Source organism: Cavia porcellus, unplaced genomic scaffold, assembly GCF_034190915.1.
Source record: "Cavia porcellus strain 051 isolate PalLab524CR breed Dunkin Hartley unplaced genomic scaffold, mCavPor4.1 scaffold_19, whole genome shotgun sequence".
NCBI lineage: Eukaryota > Metazoa > Chordata > Mammalia > Rodentia > Caviidae > Cavia > Cavia porcellus.
This window is the reverse complement of record NW_026947502.1, coordinates 9,382,595-9,405,461: the sequence shown is the minus strand read 5'-3', so window position 1 is coordinate 9,405,461 and position 22,867 is coordinate 9,382,595. Positions and strand designations below refer to the sequence as shown.

Below are 22,867 nucleotides of genomic sequence, written 5' to 3'. Positions count from 1 at the left end.
ACTCTGTAACTGCTTCATGGCTTTGCAATTACTCTCTTGACCCCCGTAACCACGAGAGCGTAACCGAACATGCAGGATGCCTGACCGTACCGCTGTACCAAGCTTCACAAACTGATGGCCATTAATCCACCCTTGCAGCTGATGGTCGCACCCTGCTAGCTCATCGGAAGAACGGCCAGGCTGCTCTGTCTCACCCTTGTACCCCCTGCTTGTGCGTCCTATAAAAGCCCTAGACCATCAGAGATCAGAGCCTGATATTCTGGGAAGGATCCTGAGCAGTGCTCTTCGATGGAAATAAATCTGCCTCTAATCATTTTGGGTATTTCTGCTTGTCATTGCATTTACTCTTGGCATTTCAGTGGCCTCATCTGTGAAATGGGGGCAAAATACCACTGGGAGGAGTAATCAGGGAATGTGTCAAGGATGGCGAACCTTTAAAGCTTTTGAAGATACACACAGTCTGCTGTGGCACGCGTGCCATAGTTTTGCCACTGTTAATACAGGAGATTCTTGGTTAAAAAAGAAAAAAGCTAGGGTACTAGAAATTCATTGCCTTCTTGATAGACAATAGCATTCACTAGCTCAAACACACACACATCATCATCATCACCACCACCATCATCATCATCAAATGCTCACGTCACTTGGCTTTCAAGGTAGGTCTACTCCTACCATGCTTGGCCTCTTGTCCGTGAACTGTTCTCTCAGTAGCTGGATGGGTAGGTGCCAGAGAGTACAAGTAATGAGGGCTCAACATGGCAGGCTCAGCATTCGAGCTCGGACCCCAAGGAAAGGACCAATTAGGGCTGGAGTGTGACAGCTGCCTCCACAGACCAGAGGGCTGCTGACCCTGGGCCTTGATGCGGGAGAGCTGCACAGAAGTGTGAGGAGGGAAGAGGCGGAGTGGGGCGGGGGTGAGGCTGGACACGTTGCGGGGCTCTATGCCTGCTCCCCTGGCAGTGGCAGGCCTTAGCCTGTGAGTGCAGCCATCTGACCCTGTCCTGAGCCAGGGCCTGTCCTCATTTTGCCCACCCCAGCCCTACAGAGTGCTAAGGAGCGCCCTGTTAGAGCGATGTCACAGTTTAGTGCTGTCCCCTAAAAACTACAACCTAGTTGGGGAGGAACGAATAAGATAAGCAAAAACAGCCCCCAGGCTATCAGATGGACCCGGAGCTGAGACTACAGCACAGGAGGGATGATGTCCTTGAAGTCATGGGGTCACAGAAATACACCCCAGGTTATGCACCGTTTCCAGCCCCAGAGCCCTGAAAGCTGTAATGCCATCACTTTCTCTCCCAGGAGAGCAATGGGGCACCACAAACGTGCAAGGGTCATCATTTTAGGGATATCTTAGATACAAAGCCAGCGTGCCTTCTCTCATGTCCTCAAGGGTCTCTTCTCCATGCCTGCTCCCCCCATCAGCAGGTATCCCACCTGCATTACATCACGAGGAAACCCGGATGGCACAGTGCCCTTCAACACCACACTTCCGAGTGGGGCAGGGGATCTCCATGTTTGAGGGGCTACCAAGGTCCAATGACAGGCCCATCAAATTACTCTCATCTCTGATCAGTGGCTGCATGAGAGGAGACAAAGACCAGAGTAAAACCTCCTCTGCTTCCCTCCTGTGACCAGCAGCAACCCTGGCTGACCATGCCCACCTGCCAAGCACTGCTGGCCACACTTGCCTTTGAGTCCAGTCACTGCCGGTTGCTAACTTCTCACAGCTGGCTTGTCTCTTCACTACGAATGCAGCAGGACCCATGTCTTGTTTATCAAGGTACCCCTAAAGTCTCACTGAAAGCCTGGTGTGGAGCTGGGGCTCTGTGGGGACTTCTGGACGTAGAGAAAAGCACAGACCTCAATGATCTGCTCCTCCCTCCATTAAATGTGCCCAAGGGATGCTGTCCATCCCTTCCAGCCGGCCGAGGACTTCGTGGACCAGCTCCCTAAGGGAGGTGGGATGCCGAGAAGTGTATAGAGTTTTCTCTGCTTCTTCATTCCCCTGTGAGAACTCTGGCCAGTGGTTTGCTCAATAATAAAATCGAACATGCTGCGATCATACTGAAAGGCACTGGGGTGGTGGTGCCAGGCGCTGCTTTTACTCATAAGTGCTGCTTCACTCTTTCCACCACAATCACCATCACCCCAAAATAAAGAAACTAAAATGCCTTGGCCTCCACTGGTCCTGGGGAAGGAAATCGTAACGAACACCAGAGAAAAAGAAGCAATGCCTGGGTCAAAGTCACGTGTTTCGCATTAAAAAAATTGTTTTTTGCAAGAACACCTGTTGAGTCAGCCTGCAGCCCTCATTCCTACCGAGAGCTCCAAACACTCCTGGGCCCAGGCAGAGAGGAGGAGAAGGGGGTCAGAGCAGGGGAGGACCTTCGGGTCCAAGTGCTACCTTCAGACGGCACAGAGCTTCATCTGGAGACATTCCAACCTGAGCTGGAAACCCTGCGAGATCTCTTTTCTGTGATCACCACAGCCCGAGGAAAGGCATGCAGAGATCAAGGGCATCAGAAGCCAAAACAGTGAATAACATTTCCTAAGCAGCTGCGTCACCCAGTACCCGTGTGGACACTCTGCAGAACTCTCCCTTCTTAATCTGGGCAGTCCCATCTGCACGCCTGCCAGCACTGGTGCCACTGGATGTGGGCTGTGCCTAGTTAACACTAACTGTTGAAAAGGTGCCCCAGTATCATGCGCCACTACACGAGTATCTACATGAATAAGTGTAATTGAAACAGGCACGTGGCTGCCCACGGAGCAGGTCCAAGGCCTGGGGGTCGAGGGAAGGGAGCAGGGAGCCGATGAAAAGTAGCGGTAGGACCCCTGGGAACGCCCAGCTCCTGCTTCTTCACTTTGCATCTCAGGCAAATCACCTAACCACGCCCAGTGGCTGGGTGTTCATGGACGAAATGGGGATAACCATCCCCCACTTCACAGGGCTGGGGCGAAGGTTCCTGGGGAGTGAGTACCATCAGAGCTGAGCCTGGTACCCTGAGACGCTCCGTCCCAGGCCAGATTCAGCTGGTGAAAACTCACACTGCCTGGACAGCTCTGTGCCCCCAGGGGAAGGAGACAACACTCAGATCTGTTCCCACCAGAGTGCTCACACATACTGAGTTCAGGGTGCGTGAAGCCCCTTCGAGCCTGGATGGCACAGTGAGTCCAACCTTGTAAGCCCACCTGAGATCAGCCGCTGTGGCCCAGGTCAGCAATTCAGGGACTTGGTGAATAATTACGCAGTGTGTATCTCTTAAATTCTCCACACTGACCCTGGAATCCTAAAACTAGTTCTGTACCCTTGTGCACAGCACATGGCCCCTGAGTCATGTTTTTTCATCTCTAAGAAAAGGTGATATGACATCTCCCCTTTGGTGTCGTTGTGAAGTTAAAATGCAGTGACATAAGTAAAATTCCTAGCGCAAGGTACGGATCAATAAATGTCAGCTGCTGAATAACACCAGGAATAGAAGCCAGGAAATGAAGAGTCACAGTTCAAGGCGCCTCCACCTACATGGAAGCTGACCTAGCTTGTGAGATTGCTATGGGAACCAGGCAGGTTTCATGCAGTGGACACTGGGTGACCTCTAGAGTGGTGAATAGATGCCAGTGGCCAAAGACAGCCACTCTGGGCTGTGTTCAGAGAAGTGCAGGTCACCCAAACCACAGAATGTCAAGGACAAGGTGTACAGACAGCAAACCCAGGGGAAATGGCCTTTCCTAGTTACATTCACGATGTTACATGCTTTTTCTGATTATAAAGATATTGCATTTGGGTGGATTAACTGATGGTCAACAACCAGCTGAACTGAATCAGCGCAGTACTGGGTGGGGAAGACCCCCCTGGGGGTTGGTGCTGTTGATTCTTCTGGAAAACCTGTGGCACTGGTTTTCCTGCTGTGCATCCAGCTGTTCTTATCTTTGGAGGAGCTCAGGTCTTTGCTGTCACAGTACATGGCTGCGGTTCTCAGGAGCTCTAGAGGGTCTTTACTTTGAGCATCGCCTCCTGGCTCCGTGCAGATCCCTCAGCCTGCTGGAACAGATCCTTTGTCCTGCTGGTGCAGACTTTGTAGCTTCCACCACTGACCTTTGGGCCTTCCCTGTGCAGATCATTGATACAGACTGCACGAGACACTGTCAAGGGCTCTAGCCTCCAGCTAGACTCATGGAGGACACTGCCATGGGATCTAGTCCCTCAGGTATATTCTCTGGGTCGCTAGTGTATAGGCAGATCTTCTGTACTCTTCTGCTTTTGACTTTCTGAGTGAATATTGTAAAACAATCCTATAAATGACATGTGCTCTATTAAATCAATTTCCTTGCAAACCGTGACGACAATTGTTGAAAAATTGGAAAACACATAAAAGCACGTAGGGAAACAGAAATCTGTGACTTTACCACCTAGAAATAACAATGAGTAGCTGGTCTTTTTTCGGGGTTCTTATGATTTGGATAAAAAATATCCCCCCAAAGCTGGGTATGGTGGAGATTGCCTGTAAGCCCAGAACTTGGGAGCTTGTTTGGAGGTCCTAGCAGTACTAGTATACCCTTGACCAAAGAATGGTCCTCCTCTAATGGGGGTGGTCATCCTCTGCCACCAAGCATGCAGCTTCGGGAGGGATGCACATGGAGCACCAAGGGAGGGAGGAGACACTTGCCGAGCCAGGCAGATCAGTTGCATCAACCCTGATGGTCAATGGGGTAACAGACGTCAAGCCCAGATGGCCCTCACATCCAGAGCCCAGCACTTGGGAGGCTGACACAGGAGGATTCCTGTAAATTCAAGGGCAGCGTGGGCTACCCAGTGGGCTCAAGACCAGCCTCCTGCACTACAAAGTGAGGCTTGTCTCACTAAAGAAAACAAAATGCCGCTTTACGGAAAATGAGATAATATAGTAGCCACTGTTTGTTCGCTGTTACTTGGTTCTGAATGCCGTGTAATACTTTCATTCTCTTGAATGGTTTTATACTAGTTTTTTTATGTTTGATACTATTATATATGAAGTTAGGCTCAACTATTTCAAAGAAAGAGACATTATGGTAGTTATTGTTAATTATGGGTTGTCTTGTGGTGAAATACTGTGTTGCTTACATTGTTCTGTTCTGATCTGCTTTGTTATGTCCTTTTTTGTCGTAATCTCTTTAAAATTTAAAAAATAAAATAAAATTCAAATGCAACTTAAAATGTGGAAGGATTTCTTTTTTTTGTTTGTTTGTTTGTTTTTTGTCTTTTTCATTTTTATCGGTACCGGGGATTGAACTCACGACCGCCTGCTTGCAAGGCAGGTGCTTATGCCGCTGAGCTAAATCCCCAGCCCTGTGGAAGGATTTCTAAGTAAGCATTTGAGAATAGTATGTTTTACCTAAGACAACTATTTGACTTTGCTTTTTGCTGAAGCTCTTTATTATTTTCAAAATCATATATTATGGGTATTCATTTAAACTATATAATTTATTTCACTAAAATGTATTCTATTGTTGAAAATCAGAACTTTTGAAGTACATTTCATTTTATGATTTATAAAGACATTGAAGAAAAATTAATTTTTCATTATAATGAGAAGAAAATGTAGTACTATGTTAGGGTCTTGAAAATGTTTTCCTTTCACAATTCTTTGTTCTATTTAGAGTTATTTAGTTTTATTCCATAATAACTTTATAATCTCATGTAAATACTACCATTTAGAAATCGAAAATCTAATAAAATGTTTAAAATTAAAAAAAGTTCTTGTGTACAGAGACGGGCTTTGGGAAGGTGACTGACTCATGAGGGTGCTAAACTCCCTGGTGGATTAATCCACTGATGGGCTCTTGGCGGAGGAATGTGCTGTTAGGAATCAAAGCCTAGCTGGAGGCAGCAGGTCGCTGGAGGCATGACCGGGAAGGAAGGGGGTATTCTTCTCCCTGCCCCTTCCTGCCAGGTCCCTCCCCTGCTTTCTGCCCTAGGCTGCCACCAAGTGAGCAGCTTTCCTCTGCCACATTAGTCCAGCAGGATGTTTTTGTTAGGAGCAAGCCAGCCATGGACAGAAACTGCTGAAACCATGAGCCACAAGAAACCTTTCCTCCTTTAAACTGTGTATTTCAGGAACCCTGGCTAACCACTGAGTCACTGGTGAGTGGACAGAAAGTGGCCCAGCAGGGAAGCTTGAGGGCGGGCCCTGAGGCCAGCTGCCAATTCAAGCCCCTACCCTTTACCTTACATAGGCTACCCCTACATAGGTTTCCTCCTATGTAAAATGAGGGTGACAGCATTCCATCCTCAATGAACAGACAGGGCTAAAGCAGATAAGCAAATACTCAGCACAGTGCTTGTCATGGTGCAAGGGCTGCATTCATGTAGTTTTCTTTATTTTTAGGCATCCGCACACCCTCCTGAAGTGGGATCTTCTTGCTAACAATCATGTCATCAAATAGTCTACCGCAATAACCTCGGGGCCAGCAGGGTTCGTGTTTCCAAGGAAGCTGTTAGAAATGCAAATTTTCATCTAGACCTTGAAGGAGGAAATCAGAAACTCTAACTGGCCCAGAAAACTAGGTTTTAGCCAGACTGCCTGTGATTCTGATACTCGAGGCCGAGAGCTATTGGCTCACAGTGATGCTTAGCACCTCTACACCATTTATTTGTCATGATTTATTTAACTAGATTCCCCTTTTCATTCAGGCCATTTGCTACCAGTGTGCGGGGTGTCATGAGAGGCAACTATGAACATCTCTCCCTAGCTCTGTTCCACTGGTGGTTTGGAATCGGCTACGGTGTGTGTTTCCACAGAAACCAGCAAACGCTGTAATCAGGCTCTCCATGTTCACTGCAGCCGGTGGCTGGTTAACTTTTACCAGCACACTGCTGGCTGTTTCTATTGACTTTTGCTATTATAAACAGCAGCATGGTGATGACCCATGTACATACATCGACTGGCTTATCTCTGATTGCTGTCTTCGTTACATTTCAGGGGATGGAAGCGCTAGATGAAAGGCCATGCTCACGTGTAAGGAGTTTTGATATAGACTGCTGAGCCGGCCTGTCGATTCTCAGTCTCATCAGCAGAGTCAGAATAACATTATTTTCCAGGCTGGTTGCACTGGGCCTTTGAGCCCTGGGCTGTGGACTCAGCCTCTTGCACTGGAGCAGTCATAGGAAAGACCAGGCTGAATCCTGACATCCGCACCCCAGTGCTAGCTGCTGCTCCCCATGGACTGGGCTGGTCTCACGAGGGTAAGGCTGTTCAGAATTTCCCATGATGCTCTTCTTCCTCTGTGCTGCCTTGGTTACAGTTATGTCTGGCTATGAGCACATGACACATGGCTCACTTTGACTGACTTTCACTGAATTTTAATTTATTTAAATGTAAATCAGCCACCTGTGCCTGGGGGCACTGTGCTGCACAGGAGAGCTCTAGGAAATTCTGGGGGGACTGTGGCTTATGGCTCCTCTATCACTGATAACCGTTGTGAGCGGAGATCTTGGCTTATTGGTATAAGCTGTGATTTCTAATACTGCCCACATTGATCCATAGACCTCGACATGGAAGTGAGGAGTAGTTAAGGGTCCAAATGCAAATGTGGGGAAAGGTTCTTTCAGAATAGACTGCATCTCCTACGTGGACTCCTCCATTAGATTAAAGGTCCCCTTTGGGATTGGGAAAGCTCCATAGAGGGGACAGAAGTCAGTAACTGGAGAGATACAGCCTCCCACTGGTAGGTAACGGACCATCCTGCCTCTGTGCTCAAGCTTATACTGTTCCCTTTCCCAAGGAACCTCCTTCCTGAGGCAGCGATATCTCCTCCAGGACGCCGCCCCAATTATTTCCTCTTAGAATCAAAGACTTCACCATCTGCGGGGTTGCTCACCGTGACTTTCGTGGTTAACCACAGGTGAGAGCCTTGGGATCTATGCACTCTCTCTCTTAGATAAAAACCTGCAGATGTTCATAACAGATCCCTTATTGCTGCTGATTTGAAATAGCAAATTAAAAAGGGAAAAAGTTGGCTCATCTGGGAGGTAACAGGAAGTAGACCATGGGCGGGTGAGGCGGCTCAGTGGGACAGTGCTATGTCATGTGTGAGGCCCTGAATTCGATCCCGGCACCACGAAAGAAAAACAAAGGCAAAAATCTTCCAAAAGTCAAGACTTAGAAAGGAAAAAACAAACAACAACAACAACAAAACACCATACATTCCTGTTTGGGGCTGATAAAAACACATATTGATCATTCTGTGCCAGGACAAATACTTTCCAGCCTTGGAAATTCTCATTAAGACGAGCATAATGCATCAAGTTACAACTTTAACTCTGGAAGGGGGATGTACTGTTAGGGTTCCAGGACTTAGAGCCTGGCAGGGTCTTAGCAGTCACGCATCCTTTACGGATGTAGACGCTGAAGCACACAGAGGTGATGTCACTTGCTCCAGGGTACCAAGCCATTGACTGGCAGGGCTGGAATCAAAGCCTGTCTGCTTGTTTTTATACCAATACCTGCAAAAGTCACTCAGTGAACTTTGTTTTTCATGATGCCTCTGAGCTAATGGGGCGTTTATGGAGGAAAATGTAATGCATCTTCCCAGAGATGCATTCCCAGAGAAACATAGAAGTTTCTCTTATCACTGATGACAAACACTGGGAAGAGGTACTTCTCTGCACAGAAACAGATGTCAAAAGAAGAATGAAACAAGAATTGGCATTTACACTTTTACAACCAACATGGTATGACTTGGGGGTGATGTAATTTTTGAAAGGGCAAAGTGGGCAATTACTATCTAAGATGGCATTACAGATAGCCAAGCATGACCAAAGGCTATAATCAAAGTGAAATCTCCAAGTACAAGGCTCTCTATCAAGATGCAGATGACAGAAGAAAAACAAGTGATGGATGATGCAGAAACGATTTCAATGCTCTCTGCATCAGCAGGCATTTATTCTGGGGCCAGGCTGTGGAGGGAGAATAATAGGGTGGGTTGATCTAAGGCAGTTACAAAGCACACTGATAAATAAATATATATCTTCCCATTCTATGCAGGAGCAGGGATTCAGAATAAGATGGTTCGCACAGACAGACAGCTCTTTAAATGATACCTCGCAATTACATTACAGTCTTCTAGCAGATAATAAAGCTTCAATGTCTTGAATAATTTAAGATTTTCCGGTGGCATCAAGGTTGAAGGGAAAGGCAATCACTGCGCTTTAGAGGGGGAAAATATCCCAGCAAATCGGCAGTGGGGATTCTGGCAGAAAAAAATCCTATTTTTTTCATTCTTCCTCCTGATAGGTGGGTATTTTGTCTGCCTTAACCTGGCCCGATTTTCAAAGTCAAAGTACCTAGAGTGAATGGGTGATCTATGAAGATAAGTGAGGTGACTACATGGCATGAAATCCTTAGAGGGTACCCCTGTATCACAAAGGATGTAGCACCTCCTAGTGTATGACTCTAGACCCAGATAAACTTGGTTTGGACCTGTGCCATCCTTCACTTTCTGTCCTAGGTGGGATCTTTCTAATCCTCAGTTACACCGTCAGTAATGTCAGTAATGACAGTGCCAATCTTTATTCCGTGAGATTGTCACTCAACAGTTCTGAGCACACATGCAGTTGATAACGGGGGCAGTGGTAGTATTCTTAGTAGTAGGAATGAGAGTCTTTGAGGTGCAGCTCAAAAGTGCAATGATCATGAGGACTTCCGTCACGGAATGCTGCGTATCACGGTGAAGGCCACCCTGAGTCAGGCACTGTGCTAAGCCCTCGCCGTGCTGTACCTCAGTTAGTCTGCATAGTTCCCTCGGGAAGCAGCCAGGTTTGCTCACTGCGGCACAGAAAGGTTAACACTGGCTCATGGTCACCCAATCTTGGGTTCTAAGAACTCAAAGATCCAGTGCCCAACAAACTTTAGATTCAAATTACAAAAAATAAAAAAAGAAAACTTGTACAAGTGAGACTTTACACTGTTATAAAAGAAGCAATATCCTTAGGGAACCCGGTGGGCATAAGATTTGGTTCCTTGGGCTGCCAAGGGGCTTTGGGAATTAGACGCAGCACACTGAGATACGAGCCTAGAGGTTGTCCCAAGAGAAAATGCCTGAGAGATGGCTGAAAGTGTGCGCTCAGGTCGTGTGCTGGCGATTAGCTGAATTTTCAGATGAGCAGATACATGACTGCACTAATCAAGAAATACATCACAAGGTCAGTTTTGGCTTATATTTTCCATAGAACCAGTATGAAAAGCAGAATGTGGGTTCCTCAAAAAATTTAAAATAGACCTATCCTATGATCCAGTAATCTCCCTTCTGGGTATATATTCAAAGGTAATGAAATCCTTACTCCAAGAGATATCTGGACTCCCATGTTGAGTGTAGCATTTTTCACAATAGCCAAGACATGGGAGCACGAATATCCACTTCAGGATGGATGGATAAAGAAAATGTAACACACACAGGCATATTATTAAGCCTTGAAAAAGAAGGAAATCCTGCGATTTGCAACATGAATCAATCTAAAAGACATTATGCTAAGTAAAATAAGCTAGACACAGAAAAACAAAGACTATATGATCTTGCTTACTTGTGGAATTAACTGAACTCACAGTAATAGGGTCAAATAAGGACTGTTGGGGCGGATGTGTGGAGGAAGTGCTAATGCTGCTTGAAAGGCAGAAACTTTTGGTTATCAGATGAGTACTTTCTGGAGACCTAATGTATACTATTGTAGTTAACAATACTGAATTAATACTTGAAACTTTCTAAGACAATAGATTTAAGTATGACATCTGGATGTGTTAGCTAGCTTGAATTTGGTAATGATTTCACTATATGTGATGTATACCACATCATCATGTGTACACTTTAAATATAAACTACTTTTATTTGTCAATCACATCCCCATAAACTAGAGAGGGGTGTGTGTGCTGGCTCCCATTTGACCCGTACACAGAGTCTTTGAAGGAACGAGGAGACACCCAGGGTGTCCACACTGCTGCCGGCAGCTCATGTCTGAGCACAGGGCAAGGTCCTGCAGCAGCAGCAGCGCCCCGGAGACAGAATGAACCCCGAGGCTGACTGTGGACTGGAGTCCTGGAGGGGCCCACGGTCTTGGCGGGCTATGGCTGGCCACCAGCAGCTACTCCCGGTACACGGCACAAGGCCTGTCACAAACTACCCAAATGACCTCAGACAAGTCCCTAAATGCCCAATGGCATCTTCAGATCATACAGGTTGAGTAAAGATTTTTGAAAACAGTACAGAAATCCCCTGAATTTTGAAGTCATGCTGCCTGGTAACACTCAATCTCCCACCATCAATGCAAAGCCTTGATTTCTTCCAGATTTAAAAATACACTTTCCATGTGGGTAACTTGCAAAAGCTTGAACTTGAGGTTTTGCTTGTGGAGAGCATGCTAAGAGAGGATCCGTAGGAGTGTGGGAGAAATATTTAAAAATAAAGGTTGAAATGTGACTGGGAGCCGAGAGTCTGTTCTTAAACACATTCTACCACTGTAGTTTTAAGAAATTTATTTAGCAGTGGGAAAAATTTGGTAGAGATAAAAACAGGGTATTCCAAAAACAGAGGGAATCACTGGGAGCAGAGCTTTTAAGCCAGGTGCTCCACTTTTGGAGGAGACAAGATCCATCCTACGACAGACAGGACCAGGCCAAAGAACAAGCAGAAGCATTTGACAGAGGATCAGGAAGGGACCCACGCACATTCTCTCATCAAAAAAATTTTATTGGACATTTTAGGAGGAATTCATCCTAAGCCTAGTGAATTTAGAGTTATGGGCTTGGTTGGGGCCTCAAACAGGTGATTATGGTAATTTAGAAAGAAAGTACCAAGTCATTTCTGTCACAAGGCTGTTCTGGTTTGCAAATAATAGTGCCTGCTTGCATTTATAGAGTGCTGAATATGTTCCAAAGCGCTGTCCCATCTATTATCTCTCATTCGATCCTCACACCAGCCAGAGACGCAGGCTGTCTCCGCCCCTGTCACGGAGCTCTGGGTGACAGCCGTCCCCTCGGAGGGTTGCAGGTTCCCTGTTGAAAAACAAGGGCACTGTTCTTGCCACTTGGTATCTTTTGCATCAAATATTCTTCGAGCTCTCTTGCCATCTAAGGCAGAATTGCTTAGGTCAGGGTACTGAGGTCCCCTGCACCAGCAGCTGTACACTGCTGTTGAGAAAGCAGATTCCTGGATACCATCCAGAGGGAGAGCCCCAGCATCACAGGGGCAGGGCCTGGAAATCTGCGTACTCCACACACTTCCTGAGTGATTCTGATGCACACCAACATTTGAGAACTCAGGCTCTAATACCCTGTAACTCTTTGGACCCGAGATCTTGTTATATAAAACACACACTCAGCAACTGAAAAAAATCCTGCAAGTATAAAATTCTGATGAGTGGGGAGAAAACAGTCTAGTGTTGGTGGAGTGTATCTGATCATCCAGATAATAACGGCCTCTCGAGGATATAATTAGTGCCCTTGAAATTGGAATATGACTGTTTAATAATTTAAGTAAGATCATCAGGATTAATGAAGACAGGCTAAAATGAAACATGGGGCCATAAATCCACATGGGCCCGATGTGGTGAGGCCCAGAGAGACAGGGATCTGGCCAGGCTGAAGGCGTCTTGTCTCCTCCGACAAGGGCCATGTCTCTTGGCACTTACAGTGCCCAGGACAACACCACCTGCACGTGCCCCAAGCCCGCTTTGGTGGCCTTGTGTTTTATGCAAGTCTAGGCATCTTTCCTTGCTAGCTCCAACTCTTCTCCTGGGCGCCCTCTTGTTAAGCTACAGCCCCACTCCAATACTGAGTGCCTTGTGGGGGCTATCAAAATAATTTTCAAAGCCTGTTAAGAGCCCAGAGAGCTGGATCCACTCGAGGGCCAATAAATCAGAAGTTCCGAGGGAGGCCCCAGTGATGCATGCTGTAACAAGCTCCTCAACGGATGCTGACAGAGAGGAATTGAGAGCCACTAGCTTGAATCCAGTTGGAACTGGAGGCCATAAGGGATGCACTCTGGGTTCCGGAAGTGGGCTCAGCTGAGTTCCATTTTTACTCAGCCAAGAGACTGTACTATGCGCCTCCTCTAGGTTTTTCCCTTCCGTGGAAAGCGGGATCCTCTTCTGTGTTCTTATCACACTTTTTAGCTCGTTATGTGATTTCACACTGATTTCATCTTATCCCTGAAAGAGACTTTGAGGTGGACAGACGGAAGCTCAGAGTTTCAGTGAGGAGGAATAAGAGTTAGCACCATTCTAAAACAGTTCACTGAGTGTGGCCAGGTGTTGGGCTCTCTCACTTCATCACCATCCAACCCACACAAGAGAACAGTGTGGCCTTTGGGCTGGGAAATCAGCTCCACTAGTTCACACCAGAAGAGAAGATGCTCGCTCTTGGGATGAGGCAGGATAGTACAGGACTGGCCTCAAGCATACCTGCACTTAGGGGCTGCCTGTCAGGACAGGGAACTCGTAGGGGAGGAGCTTTTGCAGGACCCAATGATGCGCATCTTCCCTTGGTCTGAGTGGGAAAGCATGGGGTGTTCTGTGTCTGCTAACAAAGGAAGGTGCTTAGCATTTCTGCTCAGGATGAGGGTTAGTTACAACACTGCCGTAAGGTGGCCGGAAGCAATCTGATGGGAAAGCATCGACTTGTCTTTCCTGCTGCCTGGTAAAAACATTTGCTTCCTGCTGTGTGGCTCCAGGAAGGTCCCTGCCAGCTTGAGTTCTTCAGGAAGAGGCTGCAGTGCAGTCCTTATTGAGACCACATTCTGACAGCGGGTAGGAAAAAGCTCTGTTTCTGAGAAGGCTGGGCAGAAAGCAGAGAGCATTCTAACCCTACCCGTGTTCACCCTCACTGCACTGCATGCCACCAGCACTGCCCAATATAGTCCGTTCATTGGCAGCCACAGGTGGAGAACCAACAGCACACAACAGCAATTTATTAGCTACTCAGAAGTTCCTGGTTGCTAATAAATGACATGGGCGTCTTGGGCGGTTTACATTTAGGAAGCAAACAGGTAAAATTAATTTTTCATCACTCTAGAAGGAATAGACTTTTTTGAGTTTTTGGAAAAGGGACTTAGTGTACATGGGGAGCCTCAAAAGTTAGAGTAGCGTGCATGAATTAAAACATTGCAGACACCAACACCATTAAAGTGCACAAGAGGAAGTTCTCCTTACTGGGAACTCAGTGCATGCCAACTGCTTTGTTCATTCTAATGCTGCAAAAATCACATTTTCATGAGATTTGCCAATTTGAGGCAAGAGAGAAAAAAAACAAAAAGACAAATCAAAGTCTCAATGCCCTTGATCACTATACTGATTCACAGTGCTGCACATATTTTGTTTTGGAAAATTTTGGGGGGGAAATAAATGATGTACAAATGCGTGGATCTGGCCTTCCGGATCCTCAGAGCTGGCAAGCATTGGCTATTTTTGGCTCTGAAAATTGGTGACAGTTTAAGCTTCCAATGTTCACAGCTGTGAGGGTGCCTTGGGATTCAAATCCAACCCAAATTGGCTCTGGAGCTGTGACTGCTTGATAAAGCATGCTTGAACCACACAGAAGGTGACAGTTCTGCAAGGAAAGCAAAAAGACCCCGAAGTCTCTGCCATGGGCTGAGCGTGGGGCTGGTGCCTGGCTTTTCCCAGTGTGTTTCATTAATCCACCAGGCCAGTGCTGCTTAGTGGACCTGCCTAGCATTTATAGTAAGTGAAAACAGGAGAGCATACCTATTAGATACATGAATGTGGGTTATCACCCTCGCTTCCTACCTACCTAAAAGTTTTGCTGGTACTGTTTTTTTCAGAAGTGGGGTGCAGAGAGGAGAGGAATTTCTCGTACTTTGGTTTGAACTCTCTGCAATACATGCACTTTCCTTTTAGGCAAGTGATAGCTCTCAGAGGCTTCCTATAAAATTAGATCCGATGTGTCTAAGTTGCTTACAACAGTGTCTGGCACATAGCAGGTGCAACATAGGTGCTGTGAAGCACTATTACTATTGCGTATTTCTCCTCTGTGATGGTGACAAAACCAGCACATGCAGCTCCTCACTTACTGAGCTAAATGTGAATGACGTGAATAGGACTGCTTGGTTTGTGCTATTTCACCTCGGCTTTTAAGGAACCTCTTTATTTCAGCCTCAATTTCATTTCCTTTCAGACCCTGGGTAAAGGACACTTCACCCCCACCCTCAGCTGGAAGGAAGGATGGGGCTCTCTCAAGTCAGACTGTGTGCAGGAGGCAGATCCGTGGCTCTCCTGGGGGACCTTATTCCAAGCCCCTCCAGAGTCATGTTCCATTGGCTTTTGCTTCTCCCTCGTTATGCTTTTAAGGAAACACTAAAACAATGGAAAAGGTTAGACTTTCATCCCCACAAGAAAGTCAGGAGAATATCTTTAATTTAGCAGTCTTGCTGCACCAAGTTTTTAAAATGTAGAAGGTCTACCCATCAACAGAAATATCACCTTTCTGAAAATATAATGCAGCTATTTTCCACTACAAAAATGATTCTTTTCCAAATACTGGAGCTTTTGATGTTTCAGATGCAATCTGAGCGATTTATTTGATTTTTTTTTTGCTCTCCCAGTAAATCATTTATAAAGTGCTCGATTCACAAAATCCTATCTTTTAAAGATGCACAAAATGTCTCCAAAATAAATTGACTCTTGCATCCTGTGTTCCTGCCACGTACCACAAAAAAAGTATATAGATCTCCCTCATTACAAACTAATTAATATTCTCAACAGCTTTAATCCTCTTAGCAGTTCTCTCCTTTGGAGTCTGAGGGAGAAGTGTTTAGGATGTCAGAGCTGTTAACGGAGAAGAGAATCAAGAAATCCTGTGGGCTTCTTAGTGGTAAGAGCCTAGAGATTGATTCTCAAGATCTGGGATTCTTCAGATCACAGAACCAATCATGGGGAAGGCTGATCCCTCCTGTCAGCTGTGGTTATTCACAGGGAAGAGACTGGTCTCCAGGAAGGCATTTGGGCCACATACCAACATTCTCTGTGACCCATGGTTTTACCACCTAGTCCTCATGCCATCAGGGATGAGGGACCAGGGATGATTTCCTGCTGAGGTGGCAGGGCAGGTGCACAGAAGCGAGATGGCACTGTGTCTGTGTGGCCCACCATAACCTGTCTTCTGTGGGTGTGCACCCATCCTCGGGTGGAGGCCAGGTTCCTCCACTGATGAGCCAGGCTCTGGGTCAGTCAGTACATGAAGTGGGAGGAAGAGACCGCGCTGTGGGCCCTGGACCAGCCTCTGCCACATGGCAGCTGATATTTCCTGGCCTTGGAGAGGAACAGGGGTGGCAGTCATTCTATAAGGACAGGGAAAATGACTGCAGAAGGTCAAGGAAAAGGAACCAGCACACAAAGTTAGGTATGTTTTGGTGTGCTCTGCAGAAAGTGCAATGAAGAGGAACAAATTTAGGTTTACACTAGTACGGTGTTATGTACCTACTAAAAACAAATGTGTTAGTGCTGCAACTATTACTGATGTGACAGACGAACGGGGAAAAAAAGGAGCTGTACAGTGAAGGGTACAGTGTGTTTCTACTGAGCGACAAGGAGGGAAGGAGAGAGAGAACCCAAAGACTAGGGACTGTTCAGGAGTGGAATGCATGGTTTTATGGAAGCTTTTTTTGTTTGTTTTTCTTTTGGTACCTGGGTTTGAACTCATGACCTTGTGCTTGCCAGGCAGGTGCTTGTACCACCGAGCTAAATCCCTGGACCCCCAAAACAAACTTACTTAGTATCATCTGCCTTATTTCTTTCTTCCTTTTTTTATTTTGTTGCCAGGGATCAAACTCATGACCTGATGCTTGCCTGGCAGGTGCTTAAACCACTAAGCTAAATCCCCAGCCCCTGGGATGCATGGTTTTAAATCAAAGCTCTGCCTCTTTGAGCTTTGGACTCAAACCCCTTGGCAACTTAACTTCTCTGCATCACGGTTTCCTCATCTGTAAAAATTGTAAATTTGAAAGTAGAACAAAGGAGGTCTGAAATAGAAGCTGGTAGTTTTAATGCTGGGTGTGACGGAAACCACCAGAGCTGTGAGGGTGAATGAGGGAACATTCTCAGCACCCTGGAAATGCTCACTAAGTACCAGGGTCCATTGCTGCCTGCTGATACAGGTTTGTGTGGCTATGGGAACAGTCTGGAATGATGCATGGGAGATAACATTACTTTATCAGAATGGCAAAAATCCCAGACACTGACCATGCCAGATGCTGGTGAGGGGATGGAACAGCAGGAACTCTCCTTCCTGGCAGGATGACATAATGGCATGGCCCCTCTGGACGATAGTTTGGAGGTTTCTTACAAAACTAAACACACCATTAGCATCTATCAGATCCAGCTACTAAGTGAGTACTAAATGAGTTGAAAGCTTATGTCTGTATAAAAACCTGTGCACAAATGTTTATAGCAGCTTTGTGAATCATTGTCCAGACTTGGAAGTAATCAAGATGATCTTCAGTAGCTAATAGATAACCCATAGTTCTGCCACACAATGCTAAAAAGAAGTGCGTTATCATGAAAGACACAGAGGAATGCTCAATGGGAATTATCAAGAGAAAGCAGCCAATGAGAAAAGACTACATATGGTGTGATTCCCACTACACGACATTCTGGAAAAATAGTAAAACTACAGAGACTAAAGGGGTGGGGGAGGAGGCATGAACAGGGTCTCACAGAGGATTTTTAGGGCAGTGAAAGTGTTCTGGCTGACACTGTAATGGTGTACCCACGTCATGCTACAGCCATCCACACCCATAGAATGTACGACACCGGGAGTGAACTCCAATAGAAACCAGTGGATCTGGGGAGTCAGAAGTTATCATGTGGAGGCATACATAGGTCCATCAGTGGTACTTAGTGTTCTCACTCGGGTGTGAGACTTCCATAGTGGGGCATGCTGTAGTCTAGGGAGGGTTGAGGGGTATATGGCCACTTTCTGTACTTCAGCTCAATTTGGCTGTGAACCTTCACTGCTCTGAAATATAAAGTCCATTAAAAAAACACTGGTGCAAAAAAAAAAAAAAGCCAAAGCATTAATAGTAATTGCTCCAAGTGATGAGGTCAGGGACAACTCTCCCTGTGTTTGCTCCTTGTGCTGCTGCTTGTGTTGTTCTCTCTGCCTGGAACACTTCCCACCCACCCCCACTCCGACAAGTAACATCTAGGTATCTGCTCACCCATCACAGTCCTGGTATAGTGTTGCATGGTTCAAGTCTCACGACTGCCCCTGAGCCCACTGTCTCGCTCCCCTCACGAGGTGAGTCTACACCGGAAGCCTATTTTATTCTCTTTGTAGCCCCAATACTTCCGCACAGTGCCCAGCATGGTCATTTCACGAATATTGTTGAGGATGTGAGTATGAATTACTTTGATAAATCAAGAAAAATACACAGAAAAGTAAACACAAATCCTGACAGAGGTGAAAGACCCAAGTCATACAATGGCAATGGGAAAAAGCCACTCTGGAGCTATGACTCAGGCCACAGCAGGAGCCGCTGAGAGGGGAGGCTGAATCACCGTTTACGGGGCAAATGAATCTCCATGACATGCAATCATGGAAAGAGGACTTTGGACCCTGGTATCATTGACTAGGGTCTTCTGTTATTTTTTATTTTTTCTGAGACAGAGGCTCACTGTGTAGTTCAGGCTAGTCTTGAACTTGCTATGTACCCTGGGCTGGCCTTGAACTCACGGTGATCATCCTGCTTCAGCCTCCCGAGTGCTGGGATTACAGGTGTGTGCCACCTAACCCGGCTGGCTAGGGTCTTCTACCAGGCTAGCAGCATTCACATCTGTGCCAGCGCCAATCACTGCCAACAACCTTCCAATGCTGCTGCAAACACTGCCCTAAGAACTGCTTGCCATGCACTTTCCCTGGGGATGCTTCTGCTTGTGTGTGTGCACTGGGCTGAGCGGGAGACAGGGCAGTCAAGCAGTCATAGCTCGGCCTTTCATGTCTGCACCCACCCATTCCAGCAGCCCGCGGTCCCACTACTACATATCCCATGTTTCTGGGAGAACAGCACCATTCAAAAGCACGGAGGGGAAGAAGAGGAACAGAACAAGCCAGTGAACAAAGACCTGCTGAACAGAAACCTGCTGCCCAGGGAGTGTGCCCAGGGGCAGCTCTGTCCGCCTGCGTCCTCATCTCTCTCTCTCACAAGTTCAGAAACCCCTTCGAGTGCTCCTCATCCTTAAGCAATGCTCAGACCTTTGAAGAGCTTTTGGGGGCCTTAGGAAAACCCTGTTGTGTTCTGTTTGTAAGCAGGGCCGGGATTATTCTGACGTTGGTGTTTGCCTCCATTCCGGTTCCTGATGTTGCTTGCACAAATATCTGGATCTCATTTCCAGAACTCATCTGCTGTAATTTTGTCTCCAACCCTAGGTCTCGACCCTCAGTGGAATTATAATGAGTTGCCCTCAGGATCGTGGAGGAGCCTCATTTCAGAGGAAAATGCCTTTTGCTAGGCCGTGCCAATCTAGCCTGTAGTTAGCATCTATGAATTTCTGCCTCTGCTTAACGGGCCCAGCGAAATCTGTCGCTTATGATGGCCCATATTTGCTGTACTTTAGACAGGTCTCTCCATAATTCTGAAATTGTTCCTCCCAAATCTCATTTTTAAAACAATCACTGCTGAGTAAGTTTTCTTCCAAAGCTACCTTGAGACTTCCTTCTCGGAACAAGAATAATGATTGTTTTCCAAAAAGTGAACGTTGTAGAATCTGAGCACTAACATGCAGGGCTGAAGGGCGTGGTGCTAAAAGTTCTCCAGGCTGCAGGGATGCTGCCTGAAGGAAAAGGCATCAGCTAGTGGCCTCAGTTCTCGTCTGGAAAACAGGACTGTCTTGATAGGTTAGGGTGCTTGGATTTTTGCTCTGTGGAGAAACAGATGCACTTGGAAAATGCCATTTTAGAACACAGACCTTTTCCTTTATCAAGACTGACACATTCTTTTTTGGGAAGGGTTGTGCTCTCTTTATGATTGAGCAAAATATTGAGGAACTGGGATGTCAGTGATCCAAACCATTAGTTCAGACTGCCTACTTTTCTTGACCTCTTCTTTAGCTATTCATTACAGTGGGAAGGTTGCCCCGCTGGGAGACTCACCCGGCTATGGAAGGAAGAGACAGGGATGCATTAGAGTCTAAGAACTTGGTTCCTGTTCCTCCTGTGCAACCAGCTAGCTGTGAGCTCTTGTTCACTGCCCCAGCCCTCCGGTTCTTCTGTCTGTGAAAGAGGCAGGTTGAGCTACATCTGTGATCTGCACACATTTTAAAGTAGTCGAGTGTTTCCTAGTGCACACTTTTTCAGAAAGAAAACATGCAGAGCAGCAGAGGTAAGGGCACCAACTCATGCCCATGAGGTTCTGCACCCCAAACCTTGGCTGCTCTGAGGACAGGGTCGGTCATTGGTGAGTGGATCCTTGAAAGAATTTTGCCCTAAATGGGACGCTGCAGTGGTAGGAAGCTGGAAGGCGGAACCAAGGGGCTCTATCTTGAGGTCACCTTCCCTGCCCCTAGGCAATTTACCTATGGTTAGAGATAAATTCCAACGGGCTACTTGTGCATCAGTAATGCCCCTTAGGCACCTCCCCAAACCTAAGCTATATGTTTACCCCCACAACACGTTCCTGGCAGAGAAAAAAGCCAGACTTTAGTGGTTGGGGGTTCTCTCTCTGTGTTCTTAAAATAAAGGCCACTTTATTTCATATTTCTATCTTTTTAGCTGTGCCAAAAATTCTATCAATCCTGAAATTCTTTTTGAACTGAATGAGAAGTGCATGTTTCTTATCTGGCTGCTCCTTGGTTTATTCTAAGCCTTCAGAAACAATGCCCTGTGCTCCCTGAGGCTCACAGAAAGGTTCACATAGGGTAGCAGATGCTCCAGAAAAACAGCTTACAGGATGCCCAGCCTGAAATGCTGGCAGCACAGTCACCACAGGAACTGCCAAGTTGGCTTTGCTGGCTGAAGATGGCCTTGTTGCCAGTGACGGCTTTCTATGCGAGTGGGGAACCACTCAGACTGCTCCAAAGCTCCAGGGCACCCAAGGACCCAGTTTGTCTAGCACAGGCGCACAGTGGGACACAGGTAACCACAGCTTAGCACAGGTAAGCACGCATGCGCTGGTTACAGCACCATGTAAGAATGTAAACATGCGATAACAACCCGTATGGGGACTATGCAATAAAGACTCAGGTGGCTCTTGTGCTCTGCTCTGCTCCATGCAGGCTGCTGTTGTTGCTGATGTCTGGCACATGCGTATTCTTTAACCTGGGGGCCCCACCCTAGAAATCTCCTGTAGGCTCCCCAAGCAGCCCAACAACCCGTGTGGGAGAAGCCACCATTTTCCTTTCTTCCTCACTCGTTCCCTAATTCACAAACAGTTATTAATCACTCCCGGGTCTAGACCACCAATGGTCTGGGTGGAAGGCTGACGATAACACGTTAAGTCAACAAACAGCCACGCAGTCACCCACAAGAGTTGTGCACGATGGTGGTGCACAGAGGAGGACAGCCAGAGAGGAGAGAGCTAGCGTGAGAAACAATCAGGAGAGGCTGCCCAGAACAGCACAGGAGACCTGGGATCCTGTGGCCAGCGGATCTGGAGGCACTCTGGGGCAGAGCCCTGGTGGTTCAGGTACAATACAAAAGCAGGGGAGTGAGAGAGTGAGCAGTAGGCAAAGACCTGGCTGCTGTGGGCACAGGGTAAGCACAGCTGGAAGGCAGGTGGGCGGAGGCAGCCAGACTCATCCTTCCACGTCTGCATCTAACCCTGACTTCTGCAAAACAGCCTACCTAACGTTATTGGTGGTCATGATCACACGCTTAAACATTTACTTTTTATGTCCACTCTTGCCAGGCGCTGCCCCAAGCACTTTACAGTCAGAGGTAGTCAGTAATTTTGTGCTTTCACAGAGGAGAGAACAAAAAACAGAGAGGGTAAGCGCCTGAGTTAAGGTCACACAGCTAGTATGTGGCAGGGATGGGACCACGTGCCAATTCTAGGCTCTCTGCAAAGAAGCAGGATGGTGTGCTGAGGAGGGCACGCAGTGTATAACCTTGCTAGAAAGACATACAGCAAGCCATTATCTACACGAATATGTATTTTAACTCCAGCACGGCAGGTGATGAGCGGGAAAAGTAAAGTGTACACCAGCTATTGGGGAAGGCTTCACAGACGTGGGAAGAGCCGAGCTGAATGGTGTGTATATCACACACACACACACACACACACACACACACACACACACACACACCTGGAGCATCGTATTAAAATGGTGCGGGCAGGTGAGCTCCTGCCAAGGCTGCCGCCGTCACCCTGCTGGACAGGGCTGCACTAGAGCCCAGAACAGGGTCACGGTCCCTCCTTGGGAACCAGCTAACCATGTGCTCTTAGCTACAGCCTGCCCATTGTCCCCAGCCTCAGGTTCCCTGTGCGACGGCTCTGGTGGCTGCTTATTCCTGCCGCGGGGAGGCTTGGAGCAGAGGAAAGGGCAGCGGTCAGTGCTGCTGCATCTGGTGAACGCTCCCAGGCCAAGACTGAGCCGGAAGCTACCAGCCGGATGGTGTCTTTTCCCTCTCGGGTTTTATCTGTAGACCAACCCTGTGTCCCTTACGCCCCAGACTGAGAGCATGTCACAGGGGTGAGGTGAGACTCACTGCAAAGGGGCTCTGCTGTGGTGAAGGTCACATGCTTGAGGCCGGAGAGACAGCCTTCTAAGAGCTATGACCCAGCGTAGGTCCCTCAGCCTTTCTGGGCCTCAGTTTTCTCATCTGTGAAATGAGGTGGCAAATATTGGCTTTATTTAATACCTCTACCTCGCTTCTCATTTTCCTGTCCCTAC

At 47.1% G+C, this 22,867-nt stretch overlaps 1 protein-coding gene across 5 annotated transcripts in view; it reads right to left on the bottom strand.

Moving 5' to 3' along the window:
* The window catches only part of Galnt10 (polypeptide N-acetylgalactosaminyltransferase 10), a 215,344-nt gene that overhangs the window by 60,293 nt on the left and 132,184 nt on the right, over positions 1-22,867 (bottom strand). The window lies entirely within an intron of this gene.